This window comes from Pleurodeles waltl, chromosome 11 (genome assembly GCF_031143425.1).
Source record: "Pleurodeles waltl isolate 20211129_DDA chromosome 11, aPleWal1.hap1.20221129, whole genome shotgun sequence".
In the NCBI taxonomy this organism is placed as follows: domain Eukaryota; kingdom Metazoa; phylum Chordata; class Amphibia; order Caudata; family Salamandridae; genus Pleurodeles; species Pleurodeles waltl.
This window is the reverse complement of record NC_090450.1, coordinates 333,116,897-333,130,509: the sequence shown is the minus strand read 5'-3', so window position 1 is coordinate 333,130,509 and position 13,613 is coordinate 333,116,897. Positions and strand designations below refer to the sequence as shown.

Below are 13,613 nucleotides of genomic sequence, written 5' to 3'. Positions count from 1 at the left end.
ACGTCCGCAACAGCTATTTGAGCCTCCATGGGTGATAAGCCACCCTTTAAAAGCGTCTGATTGCTCAAATGACTGATGTGTGCAAAAATACCTTTATTAGGAATGAAAAACTTGCCGAATAATAGCTTTACAAGTATGTCTCAATAAAAACATAAAAGAAAATAAATGTTTTACCTAGAAGTTATTTTGAAAGATTAGCAACACATAACTCACCCACTGTTCAATATCAGTCATGTTTGGCCACTAGAAATGGCTGCCAATACTCTTTTTAGTTTTGTTAGTTCCAGAGTGATCTCCAATTAGTGAAGAATGTACCTTATTAAAAATGTGTTTTGCCAATTCTTCACCAACGATAACTTGTGCCTTCTTCCCCTTTCCTACAAAGAACACCTTTTCACCTAATTTGCCAAAAAAACATGAGAACGTTTAAAGGACGATTTCTATTTACTGCAGATGTTGCACGAGAGATACATTAAAAGCACGTAATATATATATACACACGCTAACAATCATTTAAAAAAATAAAATATAATGAAATGAATCAGACTAAACAATATTTGTTAACACATAAGTAGGTAGATCAATATAATTGAAAGGATCACCAATTCATGAAGCTTCATTCAAACAAGTACAGTAAATTGTATGAATGTATAACAATTTTCTAATTCCAAAGTAATTTGAAAAATAACTTACCATCAATGGTGATTTTTTTGGAAAGTCTCCGTAATCCATGCTTCATTATTTTACTGAAATCATCAGGGTACACATTACTGCGTATATAAAATTCAGAATCTGGTTGTACTTTGTAGCATCCATTGTTCTTTACAATAACAAAATAAATATAAACTGAAGAAAATCTAAACATCGTAATAGTAAAAAAATAAAATCACATGGATGAATATACATTAACAAAGGTAAATAATGTGTTCCTCTGATTGACAATTTGCACCCACACATTCGTTTTTTGAGAATGGATACCATAAGAATATCTCTCCACAGTAGCTGCCTCCGCTCTGGTGGGAGGAGCACATAAGCCATCAGAAGTCTGCTTCTTCGCCAAGGCATTGCACCTTTTAATAGGAAGAAAAAGATAGTTGGAGATGGTCCTCTTCTCTCATCAGCTTGCCTAATTTTCACAGCAATTAAGCAAATAAAAAGCTGATCATCCATTTAGCGTTCTTTAGTACAATGAATGACCGCTGTGGGTCAAATATATGTAAGAATGAGGAGGTAGAGAAAAAGTCGTCAGGACAATATTTAGACCAACGTGAAAGAGTGAACACTTTTGGAAAAAGAGAACCAGCTTGCCTCAATAGATGGTAGTTAAATGTGTGGCTACAGAGAGGGTTAGATGCTTGTTAACCCTTATGTAAGAAGTAATTACGGGAAAAAAAGAATATTGTATAGTCAACAAACCTATAGGTCCTCATTACAACCCTGGCGGTCGGTGTTAAAGCGGCGGTAAAACAGCCAACAGGCCGGCGGTAAAAGAAATGTAATCACAACCGTGGTGGAAACCGCCAACATAGACAGCCACTTTAACACTCTTACTGCCACAGTGGTACAAACAAACAGCATGGTGGTCACCACCAACAGACAGGCGGAAGACAATGTATCGCCCACAGTATCATGAGAGGCTAATCCGCCACCTTTTCAGGGGCGGATTCAACGCGAACAAAAACACGGCGGAAAAAGAACTTGGAAGGAAAAATGCTCACCTCTACACACCATACGAGGAACCAGGATGCCATGGAGCCGGAACTCCATATTCTACCAGCCATTGTCTTCCTACTCCTCTACCAGGAGCACGAACGCCAGCGGCAAAGACCACAGTGAGTATTGCACCTACGACACAGGGGAGGGGGGAGGGAAAAGAGTGACACACACACGCAACACCCCCACCCTCACCCACTACAGCACACACACACACAAATACATGTTGATACATTACAGTTACACCCCCCAAGGCCCCCGGAAGAAGGCAAGGACAATGGAAATGACTAACGATTCTGATCAATAAAAATCCAGTACTCATAAATATATATATATATACACACACACACTATTAACAAATATATACACCAAGAATTAAAGACCATGTGCTGCACATACATAGTCCGTGGACCACTGGGCCCAAAATGCATGGGCGAGGCCCACACAAGATATCCAATAAAAACGGAGCGAACACTGCAGGGGCATCAGATCGAAATACAACAGGCACCTCAGGGGGAAGGGAAGGGGGGGCACCTCAGCCGGATGAGTGCACAACACCAGATCCATGAGGGGCCTCCATGCCCATTGATGTATCCTGGGGAGTGCAACGCCACAGTCTCAAGTCTTTTCAGTGGGTGGTTTGCCCACTGCTGCATCCTGGGGAGTGCAAAGCCACAGTCTCACAAGTGAATAACAGTCTCCACTGGTTCTGGAGGGGGGTTTGTGCCCAGCGTGCTTCATCCTGCCAAGGACTGAGGTAGTGGATGTGAATCTCCACTGGTTCAGGAGGGGGCTTGGTTCCCAGAGTGCTTCATCCTGCCAAGGACAGAGGTAGTGGATGTGAATCTCCACTCACGGTGGGCCATGGAAGCTGTCCAGGCCCCTGAAACTGACCACCAGCTCCGTACGACTGACCACGGAGGGTGGCAGCCATATCTGCGGTGGTGCCACTGGCATATGTGGCGTGTCCACTGGCAGTGATTGTGGCAGCCTCAGTAGCGGCGGTGCTTGCGGCGCTCATTGGCCTGCAGGGCTGGTGGGTGGCTCAGTGAGCGTGCTGGTGGCGGTGGTGTCCTGGGACGCGGTGATGGTAGCGCCGGTGTCCTGGGAAGCGGTGCTGGTGGTGGCGGTGTCCTGGGAAGCAGTGCTGGTGGCGGCGGTGTCCTGGGAAGCAGTGCTGGTGGCGGCGGTGTCCTGGGAAGCGGTCTTGTCCGCCGTGCAGGTTGGCGGCGACTTCCCTTTCTTTCTGTGCCCCTTCCCCACCTTGGATGGTGGCGCAGCTGTCTTCACACTCCCAACTGTAGTCCTGGGAGAGCCCTTGGTGGCAGGTATTTTGCCCTTCTCCCTCCGGGCTGTGGCCAACTTCTTATGTTTCTGAGGTGGGGGACTGTCTGTGTCTGGCTCCTTGGCACACTGGCTGCCCTGCTGCTTGGCGCACTCCAGAAGCCGGTTACTGCTGGCACCACTGTTCCCGTTGATGTGGTGGCTGAGGTGCTGGGTTGTGACCTGGAAAGCCGTGCCACAGGGGACGGAAGGGGTGGGGGAGGTGAGGGGGAAGAGGTCAAGGTTTGACAGGAAAAGTTTTAGACACTGGGAAGGGTAGATGGAGGGGGTTTGGGAGTGGAGGAAGAGGTAGTGGTTGTAGGAGGTGTACATCTGCTGAATTTGGGTGAAGGTGCATGGGCTGGAGGCTGTTGAGGTGGATGGGTGTTGGGTGGGTGGGTGCCTGCGTTTGTGTACTTTGGGAGGAGGGATCACAGACACACTGGGAGAGGAAACTGGGGATGTGTGACTGGTAGTGGTGTGGTGAGTGCACATGAGCGGTGTGTGGTGATGGACGTAGTGGCTGAAGATGTAGTGCATGCAGGTGTGAGTGGAGAAGTGACAGGGAGGGATGAGGGAGACGAGGAGGAGGGGGACACAGTGGAGGCAGTGGATGTTGGTTATGTCTGCATGGGTATGATGCTTGTGTGAGTGCCTGTGGGATGTGTGGTGCTTATGTTTGCCAGAGCTACCCTTGTGTGTTGAGGTGTGTGCATGCTGGTCTGATAGTGTGCTTGGGATAGGCTGAGGTACAGGGGATTAGGTCTGGGTGGAGGAAGTTGGAGGGGGGAGGCTGGACACCGGGACAATGGCTGCCATCAGTGCTGAGGCCAGCGTATGAAAAGCTTGCTGTTGGGCTGCCTGACCAGAATGAATGCCCTCCAGGTATGCATTTGTCTGTTGCAACTGCCTCTCTACACCCTGGATAGCATTCAGAATGGTAGACTGCCCAACAGTGAGGGATCTGAGGAGGTCAATGGCCTCCTCACTGAGGGCAGCAGGGCTGACAGGGGCAGGGGCTGAGGTGCTGCTGTGAGGGCGGTGCTGGGGGGGGGGGGTGGCGGCTGTACCTGTAGATGCAGGGGGCACAGAGGGGCCCGCCACCGCAAAGGAGCTCCCATCAGAGGAGGAGTCCGTGTCGCTGGTCTCAGCTCCTGTCCCCGCTGTGGACCTCCCCTCGCCCGCCGTTTCGCCCTCCAGGGCCATGTGGGATGCAGCTCCCTCCTGCTCCGGTGCCACTGCTCCTCTGCCTGATGATGCTAATGCACACAAGAACAGGTAGACCACAAAAAGGTGGGGAAGACAGAAGAAAGACATGTTCAGTGCATGCAATACCGCTACAGTTGGCGGACGCTACAGACACAGCAGCCCTCTGCACTACGCCATGCACTTAGAGTTCCCTAATTAATCACAGGGACATGGGGTACAAAGCCTATGCCCGACTGCTACACACGAGTCACAGGAGCCTGACTAGGTGTAGATGGCTCTTAACACTGGTGGGGTGCCACATAGCCTGCCTTACGGAGGGAACATACCTACAAAACTCGTCCTGGCCAAGGGGTACCCACAGCCCACCTCCCCCAACCAGACACCTCCAATGTGCGCTGAATCAGCTGAATGAGAGCGTACTCACCCCCTTGTGGCTGCTGTGATGCTCTCAAGCGCCCATCCAACTCCGGGTACGCCACCACCAGGATCTGGAACATCAGGGGTGTCATGGTGCGACGGGCACCCCTCCCCACGTTGGGAGGCCATCCTCAGCTGGGCCTCCGCTGTCTTCTTGCTCAAGCGGCGAATGTCCTCCCATCTTTTCCGGCAGTGGGTGCTACGTCTGTGGTGGACACCCAGGGTCCTGACTTCCTTGGCGATGACACGCCAAATATCCTTCTTCTGGTGGGCGCTGACCTACAGGAATAAGGAGAAGATATAACCGTCCGCACCGTCACAGTCATTGGCCCGCATTCCTACACTTGCCATGACACACATACACTCACCGTCGTTTCATCCACGCCTAATTCTCCCCTTCCATCTTCCATCCACACAGGCATTGCCCATACAGCATGCTCACAGTGTACTTACCTGTTTGTCTGGAGGAACGTAGAGCAGCGTGTACGGGGGGGGAGGACCCCATCCACTAGTTTCTCAAACTCCTCCGTGGTGAAGGCAGGGGCCCTTTTCCCAGACACATGAGCTATTGTCTCTTCCAGACTGAGGTCACAGCAGCACTTGCAGTGTAGGTCATCTCCTGTTGAACATCAGGTATCAAGTGAGTGAACAGATAGAAAACGGCGGTCATGTCCGCTGCGGTGCGTACCGTCATCGCCAGCGTACATCGTCATTGGCTCCTGGGACCCATAGGGCCCAATGCAGGATTGCGCGGCGGTCTGCGACGGTGTACAACGCCAGCGCAGTTACCTCATATCCCATTGTCCCACCTTACAGGTCAGGCAGCCGCCATTTCAGGGGGCCACATGGCATTATGTTTAAATGCGTCACACATACCTAGGCCTTGCATACACACTAAGACAGGCACATATCGGATTGAAAAATATGTGCAATAAAGTTGTGTTTTCGTACATCAGTGTTGGCTGACCCTCTGCTCGCTGTTCTCCTCCACAGAGTACGTCCGCTGGGGCAGGTGAGGAGATGGCGGCATCCTACGGTGTACAGACCGCTGGTGGACCTGTTGACAATGGAAGAGCGACATGTAATTGTCACCTACAGACTGGACCGTGCCACAATCCATGAACTGTGTGCCCAGTTGGAGCCAGACCTGATGTCAGCTATCCGCCATCCCACAGGTATCCCCCCCTATAGTGCAGGTGCTGTCAGTACTCCATTTCCTGGCAAGTGGGTCTTTTCAGACGACAGTGGCCATAGCCTCTGGGATGTCCCAGCCTATGTTCTCCAACGTGTTGTCCAGAGTGTTGTCTGCCCTGCTGAAACACATACACAGCTACATCGTGCTCCCTCAGATGGAGGATTTGCCTACAGTGAAAGGTGACTTCTATGCCCTGGGACATATCCCCAACATCATAGGTGCCATTGATGGGACACATGTGGCCTTGGCCCCCCCGCAGGAGTGAACAGGTGTACAGTAACCGGAAGAGCTACCATTCAATGAATGTGCAGATGGTGTGTTTGGCCGACCAGTACATCTCCCATGTGAATGCCAAGTTTCCTGGATCAGTGCATGACGCTTACATTCTGAGGAATAGCAGCATCCCTTATGTGATGGGGCAACTCCAGAGACACTGTGTGTGGCTATTAGGTGAGGACATGGACCCTGTATAGTGTGACTAGGTGTCTGGGAATGGGGTTGCCCCTAAGGGTAAGTGTGTGTCTAACAGTTGTAACAACATTTGCAGATGACTCTGGCTACCCCAACCTGTCATGGCTACTGACCCCAGTGAGGAATCCCAGGACAAGGGCAGAGGAACGCTACAATGAGGCACATGGGCGAACTAGGAGGGTTATAGAGAAAGACCTTCGGCCTCCTGAAGGCCAGGTTTAGGTGCCTACATGACAGGTGTTTCCCTATTCTACGCACCAAAGAAGGTGTGCCAGATCATCGTGGCCTGCTGTATGCTGCACAACTTGGCTTTGCGACGACAGCTGCCTTTTCTGCAGGAGGATGGTCCTGAAGGAGGTCTTGTGGCAGCTGTGGAGCCTGTGGATAGTGAAGACGAGGAAGCAGAACAGGAAATCGACAACAGAAACAAGGTGATTCATCAATACTTCCAGTGAGACACAGGTAAGACGACATCACTGCCTGCTACATCTGATACACTTGTTCTACCTCTCATCTGTCTGTCACTTTCACCCAGTGTATGGACCCTGATTTGTCATTTTCCCTTTCGATTTCACAGATGTGGGTCCCACTGTGTGACCTCTGCTATGTTTCCTCATGGACTAGAGCTGTGTGACATAGGTATGCTGACAATACAATGGATATTGCTATTTTCCTCACATTTGTGAAAGCACAGACTGACTCCAGATTGTTTTGTGATTTAAGTGTGTTTATTTAAGTGCTAAATAGTGGAGGGGGTTGTAAAATGGTCAGGGGTGATGGTGGAGGAATGTCCATGGCAGAGTCCAGTCTATTTGTTTCACAGGTGCATTGTCCAAAGGGACATAGGAAGTGGAGCTGGGGCAGTTGGTGGTTGAACAAAGTGGGACAGAAGGATGACAATCAGGGTGGTCTTATTTCTTGACGGGGGTCTTGGCATCGTGCTCTGTCTTTGTCCTAGATCTCAGGGACCGCTTGCAGGGTGGTTCTCCATCTGCAGGGGGTGGGGTGCTGGTGTCGAGGTCCTGTGGTGGTGCCTCCTGTCTACTAGCGCCGGCGGTGGGCAGTTCATCGTCCAGGCTAGTGTCAGGGGCCCCTTGTTGTGCCACAGTGTCCCTCCTGGTGTTCACGAGTTCCTTCAGCACCCCCTACAATGGTGCCCAGGGTGGTATTGATGGATCCGAGTTCCTCCCTGAACCCCAAATACTGTTCCTCCTGCAGCCGCTGGATCTCCTGAAACTTGGACAGTACTGTTGCCATCGTCTCCTGGGAATAGCGGTAGGTTCCCATGACGTTGGAGGGCCTCATGGAGAGTGGGTTCCCTAGGCCTGTCCTCCCCCTGTTGCACAGCAGCCCTCCCAGTTCCCCTGTGTTCCTGGGCCTCTGTCCCCTGAACCGTGTGCCCACTGCCAATGCCCCCAAGTCCCTGCTGTTCTTGGGGTGGTGGGTTAGCCTGAGTTCCCTGAAGTGGTGGACACACTGCTGCTTGACGTGTCATGGGGACAGAGGTATGGGCCCGGTGGGTGCTGGTGTTTCCAGAGGGGGGAGGCTCTGTTGTGGCTTCTGCCAGTGTGAGGGGAACCGACTGTCCTGAGGTGCCAGATGGGCCGGGCTGGTCATCTAGATCCAGTTGGACAGAGCTGCTGTCATCAATGTGGGCCTCTTCTGTGGGTGGAGTGGACATGTCTGGAACATCCTGTCCGGTGACGTTGGTTAGGGGTCCTGCAGGGGGTTTAAAGGCCTAGTTTATCTGTGTGTTCCATGGTGTGCAATGGGTGGGTGACCCTGTACCCCAGTGGTTGCATTCCTGTGTAGGAGCTTGTGCGCTTGATGTTTAGGGGTCTGTGTGGGTATGTGCAGTGGACATGCATTTATGATGGGTACCCATGCTTTGTTGTTGAATGAAGGGCCTGGTGTTGGGATGTGTGGTTTGTGATAGTGGGACATCTGTGAGGAGTTGGAGTGATGGGGGGGGAGGGTGAGGGTATGTGATTGCATGCAAGTAGGGTGGGGGATGAAGTAGTGAAAGCTTTGACTTACCAATTCCTCCAGCTACTCCTGTGAGGCCCTCAGGATGCAGTATAGCCAAGACCTGCTCCTCCCATGTTAGTTGTGGGGGAGGAGGTGGGGGTCCGCCGCCAGTCCTCTGAACCGCGATGTGGTGTCTTGAGACCACGGAACACACCTTCCCCCATGGGCCGTTCCACCTCTTACTGATGTTATCCCGTGTTCTTGGGTGCTGTCCCTCCCACTGCGCTGACCCTGTCCACGATTCTGCGCCATAGCTCCATCTTCCTAGCTATGGTGGTGTGCTGCACTTGTGATTCGAATAGCTGTGGCTCTACCCGGATGATTTCATCCACCATGACCCTGAGCTCCTCCTCAGAAAACCTGCGGTGAACATGGGGTGGTGTGGGTGATGTCTGAGGTGATGTTTAGGGGTGTGTGGTGTTTTGTGCGTGGATGTGTTGGTGATGGTGTTTTGTGCCTCTGTATGGTGTCATCTTTGCTGTGCTGTCTCTCTGGCCTTCGTCAATATTTTAGGTAGTAAGGGTTTGTGGGTGATGTGGGAGTGGTGTGTGTATGTGTATAAGGTGCGTGTATTTGGAATTGTCCAATGTGCTTGTGTTTTGTAAGAGAGTGTATTTTGAGCGCGGCTGTGTGTTATCGCAAGTTTATCACTGACCTTTGGTGTTACCGCCAATGTTGTAATGAGGGCCATAGTGATTATGCTCAAATGGCGTTCACGAGAAAATCTCAAAAAACAAATGTAAGATTTCAGTGTGCTCTAAAAAAACATTTTTAGGCTGCTAGTGAAACAAGCTGCTTGAAATACTATCGACAGCTGGTGACTAACATGGAAGATCGGTCAGGCACCCGCAAACAGGCTGGAAACACTGAAAGATAACCTTTGTTTGTGCTCAAAGATGACTATAGTCCCACGCCAATGAGCTGACACCACCATCATCAGTTTTGTGAAGACACGAAAGAGGATCACAGTAAACTTAAAAAGCTACTTGCTCACTTTGAAACACAGTTAACATGTGTGAAAAATTCAGGATGCGGGTGTGTGAATAAGCATTGTGAAGGTCCAGCACTACTATAAAGTATCCTGTTTGAGCACTGACAACACCTCAGCAAGGGTGTGCATTTAGAAATTGTCATTGTGGAGGTAGCTGTTGACTGACCACCAAAAAAAAAAAGGACCTTTTAGTTTTTTTTGTGCACAAAGAAATGAAAAAGAAAAGGAACCACAACCTATCTCTGGAGGTAGGACAACCTACTCTGCGCTTGTGCAGAAGAGCGATGGAAACACCCGCTGGAGCAAGGAAGATTAGCTCTCCATCAGACACTGAATGAACATAGCAACAGGTCATGAGCTTCGCAGGTTTCTAAACGTAGATGACCACTGCTGTTGCTTTTGCCATCTCCATCCCTCCCAATGACTCCCTCCCATTTCTGTTAGTCAGCACAAACCTTGGCACTGAAAAAATAAAAAATACCAAGCCAAAGGCACTTTACCGTCAAGTCTGCGAAGATCCACATCCAGAGCCGATCCCACATAGCCTGCTCTTCCTTGCCAGCACCAAATGTTGAGGCGTTAGTCACACAAGTGCAGAACATTTTGATAGCTGCCTGTGGATCTTCCATGGTGTGTACAAGCTTGAACTTTCTTGTGCAGAGCCTGTGGGTGTCTAAAACTGAAACTTTATAACAGAGGGCACAAAAACGCATAGACCTCAGCCAGATTATGTTGTGACTTTAAAGACTCATATTGACTAGCAGGCTGTATGTCACCACACTAGACTGAGGAATAATAGTGGGTAAGAGACAAAGAGCCCACACAAACAGCTGTAGACTACAGTTCTAAGAAAGACTATTATTTTGACACACTATGTTCTATCTTGCGTGTGATATTTAATTAAAAGACAAGTATTAAATGGAACATTTGTTGTACACACACGGGCAGTAAATATCAATCAATCAATCACTGCATTTGTAAAGCGCGCTACATACCTGCAAGGGTCTCAAGGCGCTGGGGAGAGGGGGTGCTACTGGTCGAAGAGCCAGGTCTTGAGGAGTCTTCTGAAGGCCAGCAGGTCCTGGGTCTGTCGTAGGATGGTGGGGAGAGTGTTCCAGGTCTTGGCGGCGAGGTAGGAGAAGGATCTGCCGCCGGTGGTGGTTTTTCGGATGCGGGGGACTGTGGCGACGGCGAGGTTGGCTGAGCGGAGGCTTCGGAAGCTGAGTCGGTTGTTGAGGTAGGTGGGTACGGTGTTGTGCAGTGCTTTGTGTGCGTGGATCAGGAGCTTGAAGGTGATCCTTTTGTTGACGGGGAGCCAGTGCAGGCCTCTCAGGTGGAGTGTGATGTGGCTGCGGCGGGGGACATCGAGGCGTTCTGGATGCGTTGGAGTCGTCTCAGGAGCTTGTTTGTAGTTCCTGAGTAGAGGGCGTTCCCGTAGTCGAGTCTGTTGGTGATGAGGGCCTGGGTAATGTTTTTTCTCGTGTCGAGGGGGATCCATTTGAAGATCCTGCGGAGCATACGGAGGGTGTTGAAGCAGGACGCGGAGATGGCGTTGACTTGCCTGGTCATGGAGAGAGTGGAGTTGAGGATGACCCCCAGGTTGCGTGCGTGGTCCGTGGGTTCCAGGGCTGTGCCTAGTGACGCGGGCCACCAAGAGTTGTCCCAGGCTGATGGGGTGGGTCCGAGAATGAGGACCTCCGTCTTGTCTGAGTTCAGCTTCAGTCTGCTGTCCTTCATCCAGTCGGCTATGGCCTTCATTCCTCGGTGGAGGTTAGCTTTGGCAGTGTGGGGATCTTCGGTGAGGGATATGATCAGCTGGGTGTCGTCGGCGTAGGAGATGATGTTGAGGTTGTGTTGTCGTGCGACGTGGGCGAGGGGGGCCATGTAGATATTGAACAGCGTCGGGCTGAGGGAAGGATCCCTGTGGGACGCCGCAGATGATCTCAGTGGTTTTGGAGCGGAAGGGTGGGAGGCGGACGCTCTGGGTTCTGCCGGAGAGGAAGGATGTGGTCCAGGCCAGGGCCTTCTCTTGGATACCGGCGTCATGGAGGCGTGCTGATAGGGTGCGGTGGCAGACCGTGTCAAAGGCTGCTGATAAGTCCAGGAGGATGAGGGCGGCTGTTTCTCCTTTGTCCATCAGGGTCTGGATGTCGTCAGTGGCGGCGATGAGGGCGGTCTCGGTGCTGTGGTTACTGCGAAAACCAGATTGGGACGGGTCCAGGATGTTGTTGACTTCGAGGTAGCGGGTCAGCTGTTTGTTGACAATCTTCTCAGTCACTTTTGCCGGGAAAGGGAGCAGGGAGATGGGACGGAAGTTCTTGCGGTCCTTGGGGTCCGCCTTGGGCTTCTTCAGAAGGGCGTTGATCTCGGCGTGCTTCCAGCTTTCTGGGAAGGTTGCTGTCTCGAAGGAACAGTAGATTGTTTTCCGGAGGTGGGGCGCGATGGCTGCGCTGGCTTTGTTGAAGACGTGGTGAGGGCAGGGGTCCGATGGGGATCCTGAGTGGATGGAGTTCATGGTTTTGATGGTGTCTTCATCGCTGACGCTGGACCAGACGGTCAGGCGACTGGTGCGAGTGGTAGTCGCAGGGGTGGTGGACTCGGTGGTGGGTGCTGGGGGGTCGGGGTTGAAGCTGTTGTGGATGTCGGTGATCTTGCGGTGGAAGAAGGTGGCCAGGGAGTCGCACAGGTCTTGAGATGGCGGGATGTCGTTGGTGATGGAGCTGGGGTTGGAGAGTTCTTTCACGATGCTGAAGAGCTCTTTGGTGTTGTGTGCGTTGTTGTCTAGGCGGTCCTTGAAGGCGGTCTTCTTGGCGGTCCTGATGAGTTGGTGATGTCTGCGGGTGGCGCTCTTGAGGGCTGTGTGGTTGTCTGGTGTTCGGTCGTGGAGCCATTTCTTCTCCAGCTTCCGACAGGTGTGCTTGGAGATCCGGAGGTCCTCGGTGAACCAGGCGGCTTTCTTGTTGGTGTGGTTGGTTGTAAAGGTCTTGAGAGGGGCGAGGGTGTTGGCGCAGTCGTTGATCCACTGTGTGAGGTTGGTCGCAGCAGTGTCTGGGTCGGTGGGTGGTCTCAGGGCGAGGGCGGTAGTCAGTTGGTCCCCGGTGATCTTGCCCCAGCAGCGGCGTGGTAGCTGTTGGGTGCGGTGGTGTGTGGTGGGTTTTCTGAAGGTGAAGTGGACGCTTCTGTGGTCGGTCCAGTGTGGTTCGGTGGTGTGGTTGAAGGAGACGTGGGGGCTTGCGGAGAAGATGGGGTCAAGCGTGTGTCCAGCGGCGTGAGTGGGTGTCGTTACTAGCTGTTTGAGTCCGAGGTTGGCGCGGTTGTCGATCAGGGCAGTGGAGTTGGCGTCGTTGTTGTTCTCGAGGTAGAAGTTCAGGTCCCCGAGGAGGATGTAGTCCGTGGAAGCGAGGGCGTGGGTGCTGATGAGGTCAGCGATGGTGTCACTGAACTGTGGGCGGGGTCCGGGAGGTCTGTAGATGAGAGTTCCTCTGAGGGTGGTGTTGGGGTTGGTGTGGATCTGGAAGTGCATATGCTCGGCGGTGGTGAGGGTGTCATCGGTGTTCGTTGAGATTTTGATGGAGTCTTTGTGGATGATGGCGATTCCTCCTCCCACTCCATTGGTGCGGTCTCTGCGGGAGATCTTGTAGCCCTGTGGGATGGCTATGGCAATGTCTGGTGCTGAGGTGGCGTTCAGCCAGGTCTCCGTCAGGGGCAGTGGAGTCTAGGAGGTCCCAAAGTTCGATGGTGTGCTTGCGAGCGGAGCGGGTGTTGAGGAGGATGCAGCGGAGGTGGTTGGGTTCTCTGGCTGGTGGTGTGGAGGGTTGGATGCTGGTGAATCTGCAGTTCCGGCAGGTGAAAGGCCCCTGGGTGCGTTTCGGGGTGGCCCGGTAGCAGGGGTGGTCTCGTCTGCTGTTTAGTGCGTGAAGGGTGCTTGCGTCGTAGTGCAGTCTGGCGTTTCGGGGGGTGCGAGTTCCAGGGGTTCTGGGTGCGGTCCAGGCGCAGACGGGCTTGCCTTAGGCGCGCCAGCGGCGTGCCCGCTTCGCGGCCTCCATATGAGGGCAGAGGGAGGGAGGAGGAGGTGGGAGCGGGGCGGCCAATGGGAGTGAACGGGGCGGGCAGCAGGGGCTCAGCAGCAAGGTAAAAGCCCGGGGAAAAACCCAGGGGAAAAACCCGGGGAAAAACGGCGGGAAAAGACGGCGGGAGAGGGACAACAGAGCACAGGGGTACAGAAAGCAAAACACAGGGGCACAGAATGGAAAAAACAAGTGGCAC

The 13,613-nt window shown here is 52.4% G+C and overlaps 1 long non-coding RNA gene across 1 annotated transcript in view; it reads right to left on the bottom strand.

Annotated features, from left to right (window-relative positions):
- The window catches only part of LOC138265685 (uncharacterized), a 40,783-nt gene extending 30,644 nt beyond the window's left edge, over positions 1–10,139 (bottom strand). The window contains exons 1-2 of the long non-coding RNA XR_011199405.1: positions 9,848–10,139; positions 316–398 (exon numbers count right to left, since the gene is read on the bottom strand). This is a non-coding gene — a long non-coding RNA (uncharacterized lncRNA). The remainder of the gene's footprint in view (positions 1–315; positions 399–9,847) is intronic.
- Positions 10,140–13,613: the final 3,474 nt, after the last annotated feature.